This window comes from Triticum urartu, chromosome 6A, assembly GCF_056163025.1.
Source record: "Triticum urartu cultivar PI428250 chromosome 6A, HENAU_Tu73, whole genome shotgun sequence".
NCBI classification, from domain to species: domain Eukaryota; kingdom Viridiplantae; phylum Streptophyta; class Magnoliopsida; order Poales; family Poaceae; genus Triticum; species Triticum urartu.
The window spans coordinates 406,393,715-406,409,843 of record NC_141878.1 but is presented as its reverse complement, the minus strand read 5'-3'; positions in this window follow the sequence as shown (position 1 = coordinate 406,409,843).

The window sequence follows — 16,129 nt, the reverse complement described above, 5'->3', positions numbered from 1 at the left end:
CAACCGCCGACCTCCACGATCGCAGGTAATCATGACCCGCTTTGCATGCAGGGACTTGTCCAATCTGTGCAGTTGCCGAGGCGCCATGGGGAAGTGGAGGCGCTCACGTCCAATCAACCGCCACGCGGCGCCCAAGGCCGCAGGCTGTTAGGGCCCGCGGCGCTTCGCTCTTGCCCTTCCGCCTCCCTGCACGGCCAAGTCCGGGCGCGCCTTGGGCCCGGGGGCTACTGTCGGCGTTCTGGGAACGGGGGTCCCCAGACTTGCCTGCCTACGGCCTGCGGCGTGGCTCAAAGGGGGCCCAGCACGGCCCATCTTCATCAACACAGACCCAAGACCCTCACGAGGGGCCAAGCCTCACGGGGCGGACGACACGGAGCTTCCTCAAGCACGGCCTCATCAGGCTGGCTCGCGAGGAGGCAGAGAGATCAAGGCGGGGTACCTCACGAGGTGCCCGTGACGCAAGCCATGACGACCAAAGGCGCCAGGCGGGCGCCAGCCACGCAGTGTCCTCCTTTCCTCTTTGGTGCAAAGGGAGCAAGCGCAGGCGAGAGCATCAAGCAAAGGCACCCGTTTCGGTGCAACGAGACCAAGACCAGTCCAACGACAGGGAGGAAGTCATTGTGGAGCCCAAGCCAGCATCACCACCAGAGTCTTTGGCAGGCGAGGACCAACTTTAGTCAGGATAAGTGTACCAGATGTTCCCCTTCAAAATGGCCAATTATTGGCGCCCTTCCCGCTCAATATTTGGGAAGAGGCCCAGGGCCTTTGCCTATAAATAGGACTAGCCACCCCCAGGGTAGAGAGGGTTGAGGAAATCGAATCAGAGGGAGAATCGAGAAGAGAGAGAGAGAGAGAGAGAGAGAGAGAGAGAGAGAGAGAGAAGGATGATTGAACTACTCCCAGCAGTTCATCGCCCCAGCCAAGAACAGACCCTCGCGAGGCTGTTCTTCCTTGTATTGCTCATCATCATCAGCCCAAGAGGCAATCCACCACACCACACACTGCAGTAGGGTATTACACCACAACGGTGGCCCGAACCAGTATAAACCCTGTGTTTCTTGTGCTGCTCTTTCCTTAGCCTAGATCTTAGCGAGGCGGAGGAGTGCAGGTAGGTAGAAGGTGAAATCTCTGCGTGCACCCTAGTGTTTGAACCTCAAGGGTCTGCCGGAACCCGAAATCCGACACGATTAGATGGGTTATAGCTGGTTCTCTGCCCAACGGTGTAAGTGTGCAATCTGGAAGAGTCTCGATTATGTGTGGTGGGGCTAGTTTGTGGGCCAGTACTAATCAAGACATGTACCTAGGGTAGGGGCACGGACCTGTCCAAGGAGCCCTACCCTAGGACATCCCTAGGAGAAGTCACCTTTCAATCGACTTGAAGGTATCCCACTCGACGGACTCAAGACACTCGACCAGAAAGCTATCACTCGACCATGAAGCCAACCACTCGACCGCCAGGAGACCTATAGTCACTCCGCAGGCAAACGGTCAGCTGTTAAGTAGTCTTTATGGTCATTATAGCACTTTACTAGGGGCGTTATCAGTAACGCCCAACCTTGAATGTACCTTAAACCCTGCATTACTGAGGGCAGGAGGGGGCCGGCGAACTCTATATAAGCCACCCCCTCCTCAGTATGAAGGGTTCGCACCCTTGTTATTCACACGCAAGTAATCCAGTCGACCGCCTCCGGGCACCGAGACGTAGAGCTGTTACTTCCTCCGCGAAGGGCCTGAACTCGTACATCTTGGTGTGTTTACAACTTCCCAATAGCTGAGATCTAGCCTCTCCATACACACACCCCTACATCACTGTCAGAGTTAGAACCACGACAGTTGGCGCCCACCGTGGGGCAGGAATCTTAGCGCCTGATTGGAGAAGTTGCGATTTTTCCAATCCCTTTGATCATGGTTTCGTGCGGAGTTTTGGTGAAGGGCCGCGAGATCCGCCTCGGCGCGCTCACGTTCATCGCCGACGACTCCGCCTGGCTTCAGGAGGCGCCACTCGACATCGACGCGCTCCCCGTCTGCGGTGCGACGCATTTCCGCGCATGCGTTCGTGGCGTCCTCCTGCGGCAGCCGTCGACCCAGTGTCGGTCGGCCCCCGTATCGTCTCCCCGCTCTGTCTCCCACCGGCGCAAGCGCTTCGGTCGGTCGAGACTTCAGAGGTGGGTGAGGCATGCCGTGGCTCGCCAGTCGGCTGCCCCGCAAGTCGCGGCAATCGAGCCCGATGAATCCCTCTGCGGCCTGTTCGACTGGCTCCGCGGAGACCGCATCCGAGTGCGACAGCAGCGACCCAGCGGCTGAGATCCTGGCGGTCGATGGAACGCACAGTCCTCCCGGTTTCCCTCGTGCTGATGGAGGCGCGGGTGGGGGCGACCAGTCGCATCCCCACGATGAGTATCTCACCGAACCTCTCACGTCATCACAGCGAGAGGAGCTTCGCCGCCGGAACACGGACGCCCTCCGCACCCCTATCGTCGGAGAGTCCCCCGAGGCCCGGGCCTTTGAGGACGCACGCTTGGCTAATTTGGCCGAGCGCACTCTACTGGAGAATCTCCAGCGAGCACTCGACGAGCGAGCGCGTCAGCGGGCTCCCGAGTCTAGTCGACGCCAGCTCTTCCCGCCGAGGCAGGTATATCGAACCACATTTCAGAATTTAGCCGCTGCGGCCCGTATAGCAGAGTCAATTCAGCCCTCCCAGTCGGAGGCTGGCAGGGGCTTGTTGCAGATCAGAGCGTTGCTTCGGGCGGCGGGAAACCAGAATTCCGCCGTTTCTCAGTCGCGGAACAGGATCCATAGTCGATCCGTTGCAACAGATACAGTCCAGTCGGCTCATAGCCCGCGGTCGCCCCCGAGGCGTGAGGGACGTGGCGACCGGCATGATCAGTACAGAAGGAATGAGCAGTATGATCACCGATCCGATCATGATGATCGACGTCGAGTGCCAACCCCTCCCCCGAGGAGTGGGTCATATGCGCCTCGACATCGAGATGACAGACGCCCTCATAGCGTTGGGCAGAGGATTCCCGTCGACCCCAGGGACCCGGGCTTTGACACGAGATCTGTCCTCGTTCAAGGCTTGGTTGACAGGAACAGGGCTCATCAGGAAGGCCAGAACAGAGATGTGCCCGCCAGCAGCAGAATACGTGTTTCAGGGCCAGAGTGTTTCAGTCGAGCCATCAGGGCCGCGGTGATTCCTCCCAACTTTCGGTTGGCGACTGGAGTCAGCAAGTTCACCGGTGAGTCTAAGCCTGACACTTGGCTCGAGGATTACCGAGTGGCTGTACAGATTGGCGGTGGCAATGATGAGGTGGCCATGAAGCATTTGCCTCTCATGCTAGAGGGCTCAGCCAGAGCGTGGCTAAATCAGTTGGCACCCAGCAGCATTTACACTTGGGAGGATCTCTCCCGAGTGTTTATCACAACCTTTGAAGGAACATGCAAGCGACCTGCAGGCCTTACAGAGTTGCGGTCTTGTGTGCAGAAGCCGAATGAAACCCTGAGGGAATACATCCAGAGGTGGATCACACTGCATCACTCGGTTGAGAATGTGCCAGACCATCAAGCAGTTTGTGCCTTCAAGGAAGGCGTTAAATACAGAGAGTTGAATCTGAAGTTCGGTCGAACTGGAGAGATGTCCCTGAATCGGATGATGGAGATTGCCACCAAGTACGCTAATGGTGAAGACGAGGACCGACTCCGGAGTGGCAAGCACAAGGCAGTCGCCCAAGAAACCGGAGGAAACTGCAGCCGGAAACAGAAGCGGAAGGCCGAGCCAGCCGCTCCTGGGGAGGCCCTGGCCGTAGCCCAGGGAAACTTCAAGGGAAAACCCAAAGGCCCCTGGAAGCCCAAGAAAGTCAAGGATCAGGATGGAAACGATGTTTTGGATCTGCCATGTCACATCCACACCAAGAAAGATGAAGAGGGTAATTTTATTTACCCAAAGCATACCACTCGACAGTGCCGGCTCCTAATCCAGCAGTTTCAAGGCAAACAGTCCAAGGATAAGGAAAAAGAGTCGGACAGAGTCGAGGACAAGGAAGACAGTGACGATGGATACCCCCAAATCAATTCCACCCTGATGATTTTTGCTGATGTCGAAAGCAAAAGTCGACTGAAAGTCATTAACCGTGAGGTGAATATGGTTGCTCCGGCGACACCCAGCTATCTGAAGTGGTCTCAGACTGCCATCACATTCGATCAGTCCAATCACCCTACGCACATTGCCACCCCTGGGAGGCAAGCTTTGGTGGTCGACCCAGTTGTCGAAGGCACTCGACTGACCAAAGTCCTGATGGATGGTGGCAGTGGCCTGAACATATTGTATGCTGAAACATTGAAAGGGATGGGCATTCCGATGTCCAGGCTCAGTGCCAGCAACATGAGCTTCCATGGAGTCATTCCTGGAAAGAAAGCCGAGTCACTCGGCCAGATTGCTCTCGACGTGGTTTTCGGTGATTCAAAGAATTACCACAAGGAAAAATTGGCATTTGAGGTTGTGGACTTCCAAAGTGCTTACCATGCTATCCTGGGCCGGCCGGCTTATGCACGCTTCATGGCTCGACCATGCTACGTGTATCTCAAGTTGAAGATGCCCGGCCCCAGAGGTGTGATCACCGTTACCGGCAATAGGAAGAAAGCTGAGGAGTGTTTTCAGAAAGGATCGAAGATTGCTGACGCTCAGATTGCAGTTGTTGAGCTGCAAGAGTACCAGAAGACTGCTGATCCGAGTGAATTGCTACGAGCCAAGAAGCCTGCTTCAGAATCTGCTTTTCAGTCGTCCGGTGAAACTAAGACAGCTCAAATTCACCCGACCGACCCCGACGCTGCTCCGACTCACATCTCGACGACGCTCGACTCCAAATAGGAAGAAGCGCTCATCCAGTTCCTCCGTGAGAACTGGGACATCTTCGCATGGAAGCCTTCTGACATGCCTGGAGTTCCCAGGGGGCTGGCTGAGCACCGTATACGAGTCGACCCGAAGTTCAAGCCCGCGAAAGAAAATCTTCGACGGTCCGCCGTCCAGAAGAGGAAAGCTATTGGCGAGGAGGTGGCTCGGCTCTTAGCAGCGGAGTTCATCCGAGAGATTTACCACTCCGAGTGGCTCGCCAATGTTGTCATGGTCCCCAAGAAGGACAAGTCACTTCTCATGTGCATTGATTTCAAACATATCAATCGGGCCTGCCCGAAAGATCATTTTCCCCTCCCTCGCATCGACCAAATAGTCGACTCGACTGCGGGGTGCGAGAGATTGTCTTTTCTAGATGCCTATTCCGGGTACCATCAGATCCGTCTGTATGGACCCGACGAGATCAAAACAGCTTTCATCACTCCATTCGGATGCTTCTGTTACGTCACCATGTCGTTCGGCCTCAAGAACGCCGGAGCCACGTTCATGAGAATGATTCAGAAGTGTCTACTCACTCAAATCAGTCGGAATGTGGAGGCATACATGGATGATATTGTGGTCAAGTCACGGAAAGGTTCCGACCTGCGGGCTGACCTTGCTGAAACCTTTGCCAACCTCAGGAGGTATGATATCAAGCTCAATCCATCAAAGTGCACGTTCGGAGTTCCAGGTGGAAAGTTACTCGGTTTTCTCGTTTTCGAACGGGGGATCGATGCCAATCCTGAAAAAGTTAGCACCATACTCCGGACGAAGCGTCCTGTACGCGTGCACAATGTCCAAAAGCTTATAGGCTGCTTGGCCGCTCTAAGTCGATTCATTTCTCGTCTCGGTGAAAAGGCGTTGCCTCTTTACCGACTGATGAAGAAGTCTGACAAGTTCGAGTGGACTCCAGAAGCTGACGCAGCATTTGCAGAGCTCAAAGCTCTGCTCTCCACCCAGCCGGTGCTTGCTGCTCCAATCAGCAAAGAGCCTCTGCTGCTTTACATTGCAGCCACAGGACAAGTTGTCAGTACAGTACTTACGGTCGAGCGGGAAGAAGAAGGAAAGGCCTTCAGAGTTCAGCGCCCAGTCTATTATCTGTCTGAAGTTTTGACCCCTTCAAAACAAAGATACCCTCACTATCAGAAGCTTGTATATGGGATTTACATGACCACGAAGAAGGTTGCACATTACTTCTCTGACCACTCCATTACAGTCGTCAGCGACGCCCCACTGTCAGAGATTCTGCATAACAGAGATGCAACTGGTCGAGTGGCCAAGTGGGCGATTGAACTCCTTCCCTTAGATATCAAGTTTGAAGCAAAGAAGGCTATCAAGTCCCAAGCAATCGCAGATTTCATCGCCGAGTGGATTGAACAGCAACTTCCGACTCAAGTTCACTCGGAGCACTGGACCATGTTCTTCAATGGATCTAAGATGCTGAATGGTTCCGGTGATGGGGTAGTTCTAGTCTCCTCCCGAGGAGATAAGCTCAGATATGTTCTCCAGATTCACTTCGATTCCTCCAATAATGAAGCAGAATATGAAGCACTTTTGTACGGGTTGCGCATGGCCATTTCACTCGGCGTCCGTTGCCTCATGGTCTATGGCGACTCAGATTTGGTGGTTAATCAGGTGATGAAGGAGTGGGACGTCAGAAGTCCGGCTATGACTGGTTATTGCAATGTAGTGAGAAAGCTAGAAAAGAAATTCGAGGGGTTAGAGCTTCATCACATCCCCCGACTGAAAAATCAAGCAGCTGATGATCTGGCAAAGATAGGCTCCAAGAGAGAAGCCATTCCCAGCAATGTGTTTTTGGAGCACATCCGCTCGCCGTCAGTCCAGGAGGATCCTTTCACAGAAGAAGCCCCACAACCGAAAAGTTCCACAGATCCGACTGAAGTCGAAGTTCCTGCTGTGGTCGACCTAATCATGGAAGTCTTGGCAATCACTCCCGACTGGACGATACCGTACATCGCGTATATCCTAAGGAAAGAACTCCCAGAGGACGAGGAAGAGGCTCGACAGATCGTCCACCGATCCAAGGCCTTCACAGTCATAAAGGGGCAGTTGTATAGAGAAAGCGCGACTGGAATCGGTCAGAAGTGCATAACACCAGAAGAAGGTCGGATAATCCTTGATGATATCCACTCGGGGACCTGTGGTCACCATGCGTCCTCTCGGACCATTGTGGCTAAAGCATACCGAGCAGGATTTTACTGGCCTAGAGCAAATGAGATGGCAAAAGAGATAGTCGACAAGTGTGGACGGTGCCAGTTCTACTCCAACATGTCACACAAGCCTGCATCAGCCCTGAAGACCATTCCACTCGTCTGGCCCTTTGCTGTTTGGGGACTAGACATGGTTGGTCCACTGAGAACAGGCAGAAGTGGTTTCACTCATGTGCTTGTGGTAGTCGACAAGTTTACCAAATGGATTGAAGCTAAGCCTATCAAGAATCTTGATGCTTGCACTGTTATCAGTTTCGTCAGAGGGCTAACATTCAGATATGGAGTCCCGCATAGCATCATCACTGACAATGGGTCAAACTTCGATTCGGACAAGTTCAGAGCTTTTTGCGCCTATCAAGGCACTCGAGTCTACTACGCATTGGTCGCCCATCCCCAGTCGAATGGACAAGCTGAAAGAGCAAATGGTCTGATTCTTAAAGGACTAAAGCCTCGACTGATGCGTGATCTCAAGCGCGCGGCAGGTGCTTGGGTCGATGAGCTTCCGTCAGTTCTGTGGGGATTGAGGACCACCCCTAACCGGTCGACTAGAAGAACTCCATTCTTTCTGGTTTATGGAGCCGAAGTAGTTCTGCCAAGTGATCTTCTTCACAACACGCCCCGAGTCGAGCTTTACACCGAAGATGAAGTAGAACAGGCCCGGCAAGACGCAGTCGACCTCCTAGAAGAAGAGAGGGAGATGGCCATGATCAGATCGACCATTTATCAGCAAGACTTGCGTCGATTCCACGCCCGGAATGTGAAGAGTCGAGCCTTCCAAGAAGGAGATTTGGTCCTCCGAGTGGATCAACAGAAACCACACAAGCTTGCTCCTACTTGGGAAGGCCCCTTCATCGTCACCAAAGTCCTCCACAATGGAGCGTATCACCTCTACAATGTTGATCGCCAGATCGACGAGCCACGAGCTTGGAATGCGGAACTACTCCGCCCCTTTTACACTTGAGTTCTCCCTTGGACGAGATGTAATAAGAAAAATTTCTGAAGTTTATTTTTATCAAAGACAAGAGTGTTCCAATAATTGCTGTCACTTCTGTTTGCTTACGAAATCCCCCAGTGGGTGACTTAGCTGCGAATCCGTTTCGCCTAAGTTCGAAAAATCCTACCGAGTGGAGAGCCAGACTCCCACTCGGAGGCTTAGCTGCAGCCCAGCGCTCGCCTAAGTTTGAAAAAATCCTACCGAGTGGAGAGCAATCCTCCCACTCGGGGGCTTAGCTGCAGTCCAGTACTCGCCTAAGTTCTCTCACTTAGAGACTTAGCTGCAGTCAGGCACTCGCCTAAGTTTGAAAAAATCCTACCGAGTGGAGAGCAATCCTCCCACTCGGGGGCTTAGCTGCAGTCCAGTACTCGCCTAAGTTCTCTCACTTAGAGACTTAGCTGCAATCAGGCACTCGCCTAAGTTTGAAAAAATCCTACCGAGTGGAGAGCAATCCTCCCACTCGGGGGCTTAGCTGCATCCAGTACTCACCTAAGTTCTCCCACTTAGAGACTTAGCTACAGTCAGGCACTCGCCTAAGTTTGAAAAAATCCTACCGAGTGGAGAGCAATCCTCCCACTCGGGGGCTTAGCTGCAGTCCAGTACTCACCTAAGTTCTCCCACTTAGAGACTTAGCTGCAGTCAGGCACTCGCCTAAGTTTGAAAATTCCTACCGAGTGGAGAGCCAGACTCCCACTCGGGGGCTTAGCTGCAGCCCAGTGCTCGCGTAAGCGTTTAAAAATCCTACCGAGTGGAGAGCAAACCTCCCACTCGGAGGCTTAGCTGCAGTCCAGTACTCGCCTAAGTTCTCCCACTTAGAGACTTAGCTGCAGTCAGGCACTCGCCTAAGTTTGAAAAAATCCTACCGAGTGGAGAGCAATCCTCCCACTTGGGGGCTTAGCTGCAGCCCAGCGCTCGCCTAAGTGTTTAAAAATCCTACCGAGTGGAGAGCAAACCTCCCACTCGGGGGCTTAGCTGCAGCCCAATGCTCGCCTAAGTGTTGAAAAAATCCTACCGAGTGGAGAGCAATCCTCCCACTTGGGGGATTAGCTGCAGTCTAGTACTCGCCTAAGTTCTCTCACTTAGAGACTTAGCTGCAGTCAGGCACTCGCCTAAGTTTGAAAAAATCCTACCGAGTGGAGAGCAATCCTCCCACTTGGGGGCTTAGCTGCAGCCCAGCGCTCGCCTAAGTGTTTAAAAATCCTACCGAGTGGAGAGCAAACCTCCCACTCGGGGGCTTAGCTGCAGCCCAACGCTCGCCTAAGTGTTTAAAAATCCTACAGAGTGGAGAGCAAACCTCTCACTCGGAGGCTTAGCTACAGCCCAGTGCTCGCCTAAGTACAAGACTCAACCCAATCCGCGAGTCGACTGCTAACTTCCTCTTCGGAGTTGCGCCGCAAATACAAGGTTATTGCGAGTGAAGATCAAGATCCACTCGACGAATCAAACCATGAAGATATTCAATGAGAAATCAAGATCAGATAAAGCCTAAAAGGTCCCAGACCTCAGATCAAAGTACTCAAGCCCTCGGCTCGGCGGAGTTTAACGGTTACAAATCCACTCGGCATTCCGAGGCAAATTTAGAGTGAAGCATAGAAGTTTTTCATTCCTCAGGAGGAGGACTGGAAGGGGCGACGAACTCGTCCAAGTCGATCCCATCTGCAATACGAGTGGCAGCAGCAATAAAAGTCTCCATGAAGTCCTGAAAGTTGTGCTTCCTGGTATTGGCAACTTGGATGGCGGCCAGCTTTTCTTCTCGCGCCTCCTTGCAATGGACGCAGACCAGAGACAGAGCGACATCAGCACCACATCTAGCAGAAGATTTCTTCCATTCTGCCACTCGACCCGGGACTTCATTCAGTCGGACCATCAGGGACTCGAGGTCGTTCTGAAGTGTCGTTTCGGGCCAGAGTGATGTGTCGATCCGCGACATCGCAGCCTTCAGCCGAGCAAGATAATCAACGACGCTGGTAACACGAGACTCCAGTCGGAGCATGTTCATAGCAGCCTCGTCCTTCACGAGAGAATTGGCGGGATCCAAGCCTGGCTCCACTCGACTGGTTTCCTCTTCGAAGCTCTGGCAGAATTCTGCAAACACGATTCAAGAATAAGACAGTGGCCGTACGCGGGCTCGGCAACTACAAGACAGCCGGGTTGGAATAATTACCTTCGAGCATGACGAACAGCTTCTTGGCGAGTCCTCCGAGATAAGCCTCCAGATCTTTTGCCTTCCCCGCCAGCTCGCCCGCCTTGTCGTGCAGAGCCATCTTCTCCTTCTTCAGTCGACTGGCATCTCGATTAGCTGTCTCGAGAGCAGTTTTCAGTCTGGAGTTCTCCTGTTCAAGAGCTCCGACCGAAGCCAATTTCTCCTCTGCGAGCTTCGTTTTGCTCGAGGCCTCCTTCTGTGCCTCTGCAAGGTCTTGATCCTTCTTCTTCAAAGCTTCCTCCAGTTTATCAGCGGCGCGTCGAGTGGAACCAACATCAAGAATGGACAAGAAAGAAAAGCCGCCCGTTAAGAATGGAGAACCTCACCAGCCATACCTTTTGCTTCTTCTTGCGCCTTCTTCAAATTCTCCTGAGCAAGCTTCAAGTTAAGGTTGAGCTGGATCTGCTGATTCTCCAACTCAGTATAGCGAGCTACAAGTTCGCAAGATTTCTGTAAAAAGAAAAATCAGTCGACAGACGTCCAAGATAAGTTGCTTCCGAGTAACTAAGAGACAATGATGACGTTTCTAAGACCACAGCCGAATCAAAAACATTCGACAGTAGTCTCGGGGACTACACCCAGTGGATGCACTCAGCGTGCCCCCACTGGTTCGACCAAAAAAAAGAGAAAGAGAGAAAAATTCGACTGCCTGCAGTCGACCGGATACAGTTCCACTCGACCTGGCCCGACCAAACGGAGTAAAGAAATACAGCTACAGCAACACAATGTAAAGACTACAGTCGACTGCCAGCAGTCCACCGTAGTCTCGGGGACTACACCCAGTGGGTGCACTTAGCGTGCCCGCACTCATCCAAGAATTGGAAGACACACCCAGTGGGTGTACAGATGCAGATGCAAAAGATCTTCAGAAAATAGACTCTTCAAACAGCATATCATAACAGACCAAGTGTTGAGTCGACTGACCTGGACGTTGCTCTGAAGAGCCGAACTTGCGTCATAGGCTGCTTGGCTGGCCTCCCGAGCCATCTTCACTTGCTCCATCATGATCCCTGACTGGCGTATAGCCTCTTTTGCAGCAGCTGCTTGGTCCTCAGGGACGGGGTATGCGGCAAAAAGCAAAGATGAATCCGCAGTCGACGACGAGGGCCGCGCACTCGCCAGAGGAACGGCGAAGGTCACAGAAGCCCGAGTGGTGTCACCACCATCCCGAGCCACGGCCTCGGACGCCGAAGCGGATTGGGGGGTCTTGTCAGCCGACGCCCTCTTGTGCCTCCTCACTCTCAACGGACCGTTGTCGTCGTCATCCGGGAGGTCGATAACATGAGGAGGGGCTACAAAGGAAAAGTTCAATCGACCAGAGTTGCAATAAATGATCAGTCGACTCAAAGCAGAACGTCAGTAATCGTACCAGGGTTGGAGGTAACAGCATCCTCCATCTCTTGGTCGTCGTCCTTGGCGGAGAACTTAGAAGTAGCAGCGCTGCAAGCCTCGAAAGTCAGTCGGTTGGCTCAATGGATCGACCAAGGATCCGTCCACGGTCGACAAAGAAAAACAAGTTTTATTATTACCCGGAAATGGTAGGGACAGCTATCTTCATCTTGGGCAACACCTTGGGCGGCTTGGACAGCGTTGTGTGTGGGTGCTTGGGAACCTTCCCAGTCGGCGTAGGAGAAGAGGTCCGAGGGCGTTTCGACGACTGCCCAACAGAAGCAGTCGCCTTGCCACGTTCCCGCGCTGGGTCGTGTGTGTGCTTGGACCGCCCCTCTGGGCGAGGGGGTTCGACCTCCTCCTCCTCCTCTTCACTGGAGTCGACGTTGTCGTCTCCCTCTCCTTCACCGTCGGACTCCCACTCGCCTTAGTCGTCCCCACTCTCACCTCCGCTCGCCTCCCCTTCCTCAGTTGGCTCCTGAGCCCCGTTGGGCGTCGAGTACATCTCGGTGGTCGCCTGGAAAGCAATAGACAAGACGAAAGTCAATCGACCAACTCAAAGAAGACCAATGCAGAAAACAAGATTTCAGTCGGGAGCATAAAGACATACCTGGTCCACTTCATACGAGTTGTCGAGTGGAGTTACCCTCCTGGCTCCTCGGGGGTTGTCTTTGTTCCCCGTGATGCTCGACAGCCACCCCTCCAGCATCTCGTCGGTGACCTCCTCCGGGTGGATCCGAGTGGTGTCATCGAGACCAGAGTACAACCACATCGGGTGGTCACGGGCCTGGAGCGGTTGGATGCGCCTCTGGAGGAAGACCTCCAGCAGGTCCATCCCAGTCACACCCTCACAGACAAGCTCGACCACTCGACCGGCCAACACTTTGACTTGGGCCCTTTCCTCCAGCGTCACTTTCAGAGAAGCGGGTTTTTCAGCTCGGTCGAGGGAGAAAGGAGGAAGACCAGTCGACTGTCCTGGGGTCGCCTGGTCCTGACAGTAGAACCAGGTCGCCTGCCAACCACGGACCGACTCCGGGAAAGTAATGGATGGAAAACAGCTCTTCCCCCTCGTCTGGATCGCCAAGCCCCCGCACAACTGGATCACCTGCGTCCTCTCGTCACTCGACTTGGCCTTCTTGACCGATTGAGAACGGCAAGTAAAGATGTGCTTGAAAAGTCCCCAATGGGGGCGGCAACCCAAGAAAGCCTCACACATGGAAATGAAAGCGGCAAGGTATACAATGGAGTTGGGAGTAAAGTGGTGGAGCTGCGCTCCGAAGAAGTTCAAGAAGCTCTGGAAAAAAGGATGGGGCGGCAGAGAAAACCCTCGGTCGATGTGGGTGGCTAGGAGCACGCACTCACCGTCGCGGGGTTGAGGTTCGATCTCTCCCCCCGGAAGACGCGCGGCTTGGTGGGGAATGACTCCCCCCTCGAGCATGTCGTCGAGATCCTCTTGCCGGAGAACCGACGGCATCCAATCGCCCTGGATCCAACCTTTGGGCAGAGCGGTCCTAGAGGAAGATCCGCCCCGAGCAGACCTCTTCCCTTTCCCCGCCGCCGCCGCCTTCTTCGCGCGCTCTAGAGCAGAGGTCTTGCCCTTCGTCATCGTCATCGGCGAAGTCTCGCACGGGCCTGCTGCGCTGGGGCGAGAACGGAGGTGGCGGAAGGACTTGCGAAGGGAGAGAGGAAGAAGAAAGGAGGAGAAGAGAGCGCACTGCTTGGAAACCCCGAGCCGGCGATTTATAAGGGACCGCTTCCGAGTGGCTGACTGGTAGGCCCAGGCTATCCAGTCAAATCCCGCAGCAGACGCGCGCGCAGTACGTGGCGAAAAAGGCGACGCGGGGATCGAGGAGCTTCTGCTTTATCGCTTCCGATTACTACGGCCGCTCCCGTCCTGCGCGCTTCCCAAAATCCGAATCCTGCGACATCCGCGGGCCACAGAACAACTTGTCAAAATAGAAGACCCCGATCGCGTCGGCGCTCAGTATGTCACAAGCAAAGAAATTCACTCGACGAAAGGACTGGAATGGATCAAGGCGACTGAAAAAGGTTGGCAACGTCATCCATGACGATTGACCCAAAACGAGGCGCTCACGTAGCCCAAAGAACCAGTCGGAAAGACCTCCAACTCTTTCCCCACTCTAACCTCGATCCATTCGGGGGCTAATGATGAAGACATGTACCTAGGGTAGGGGCACGGACCTGTCCAAGGAGCCCTACCCTAGGACATCCCTAGGAGAAGTCAACTTTCAATCGACTTGAAGGTATCCCACTCGACGGACTCAAGACACTCGACCAGAAAGGTATCACTCGACCATGAAGCCAACCACTCGACCGTCAGGAGACCTATGGTCACTCCGCAGGCAAACGGTCAGCTGTTAAGTAGTCTTTATGGTCATTATAGCACTTTACTAGGGGCGTTATCAGTAACGCCCAACCTTGAATGTACCTTAAACCCTGCATTACTGAGGGCAGGAGGGGGGCGGCGAACTCTATATAAGCCACCCCCCCTCCTCAGTATGAAGGGTTCGCACCCCTGTTATTCACACGCAAGTAATCCAGCCGACCGCCTCCGGGCACCGAGACGTAGAGCTGTTACTTCCTCCGCGAAGGGCCTGAACTCGTACATCTTGGTGTGTTTACAACTTCCCAATAGCTGAGATCTAGCCTCTCCATACACACACCCCTACATCACTGTCAGAGTTAGAACCATGACAAGTACAACCATGGTTCTATCTGCATCGACGGGTAGCATTGTCTTTTGTGAAGAACGGGTTTTTCCTCCCTTAGATACTGCCATCACCCCCTCCAATTCAAATGGCTGATAAACAAGAAAAGAAATTGAACGTACACACATTGTATGATAGACAGATGTGGTAATTCACATATATGTTGTCTAACCAAACAGGACAGCATGACACAATTTCACATATATGATGCCTAACTAAACAGGATAGCATGACACAGTTTCAGATATATGATGGATAACTTAACATGATATAATGGCATAATTCAACATATGATGAGTACCTAAACAGGATGACATGACAAAACTATATGATGTCTTTCTAAAATAGGTTGGGATGAAATAATTCACATACATGTTGTCTAAGTATACAGGATGGGATGATATAATTGACATAATTGATTCATATACTAAGCAACTGGCACTCGCATGTATGATCTCTAAACTAAGCAGATAGAATTCAATATTGTGCATATGATGTCTAAACTAAGCAATGCAAGACACCATATGCATCATATGAGAAATATAAACATTGCAACTTAGAGCATACACCTCAGGTGGGATATAGGACTGGTCATCTGTCTCTGAATCCTCATCTGAGGAGCTCCCTGTAACCATCGAGATATATGCTTCAACAGGTACCATTGCCTGCTCTGAAGACCTTGTTTTCACTCCAGATTTTTCCATAACCGGCTCAAATGGCTGATACACATGAAGAGGAGTTCAATATACACAGATTGTCGACAAATGGAATACGTAATGAAAAAAAAGATGGCATGAGATAATTCACATATATGATGCCTGGCTCCATGGCGGTGCATAATTCACATATATGATAACTGGCTAAAAAACATGGCATTGCATAATTCACATATCTGATATAGAAAGCAAACAGGAGGCATTCACACAAAGCATGTCTAATCTAAGCAGATGGCATGGCAATGCAAGACACCATATGCATGATATGAGCAATATAACCCAGCCAAGTTAGAGCATGCACCTCGGGGGGGAATACGACTGGTCATCTCTCTCTGAATCCTCCTATGAGGAGCTATCTATAACCAGCAAGAAATCTGCATCGACAGGTAGCACTGACTGCTCAGAAGACCTTGTTTTCACTCCAGATTTTCTCATGACCGACTCAAATGGCTGATGCACAGGAAGAGTAGATGAATGTATAAACATTGTTGACAAATGGAATACATTATGGAAAAAATATGGCATGATACAATTCACATATACGATGACTGGCTAAACAGGATGGCATTGCATGATTCACGTATATGATGCCTGGCTAAAGAAGATGGCATTGCATAATTCCCATATACTCCCTCCGTTCCTAAATATTTGTCCTTTTAGAGATTTCAAATGGACTACCACATACAGATGTATATAGACATATTTTAGAGTGTAGATTCACTCATTTTGTTCCGTATGTAGTCACTTGTTGAAATCTCTAAAAAGACAAATATTTAGGAATGGTGGGAGTATGATGTAGAAACCAAATAGGTGGCATTCACACAAAGCAAATCTAAACTAAGCTGATGACATATAAGATGTATAATGTAAGCAATGCAAGGCGCCATATGCATGATATGACCAACATCAGCATGCCAGGATAGAGCAAACACCTCAGGTGGTAAACAGGCGTGGTCGGCTCCTTCTGAATCTCCATATG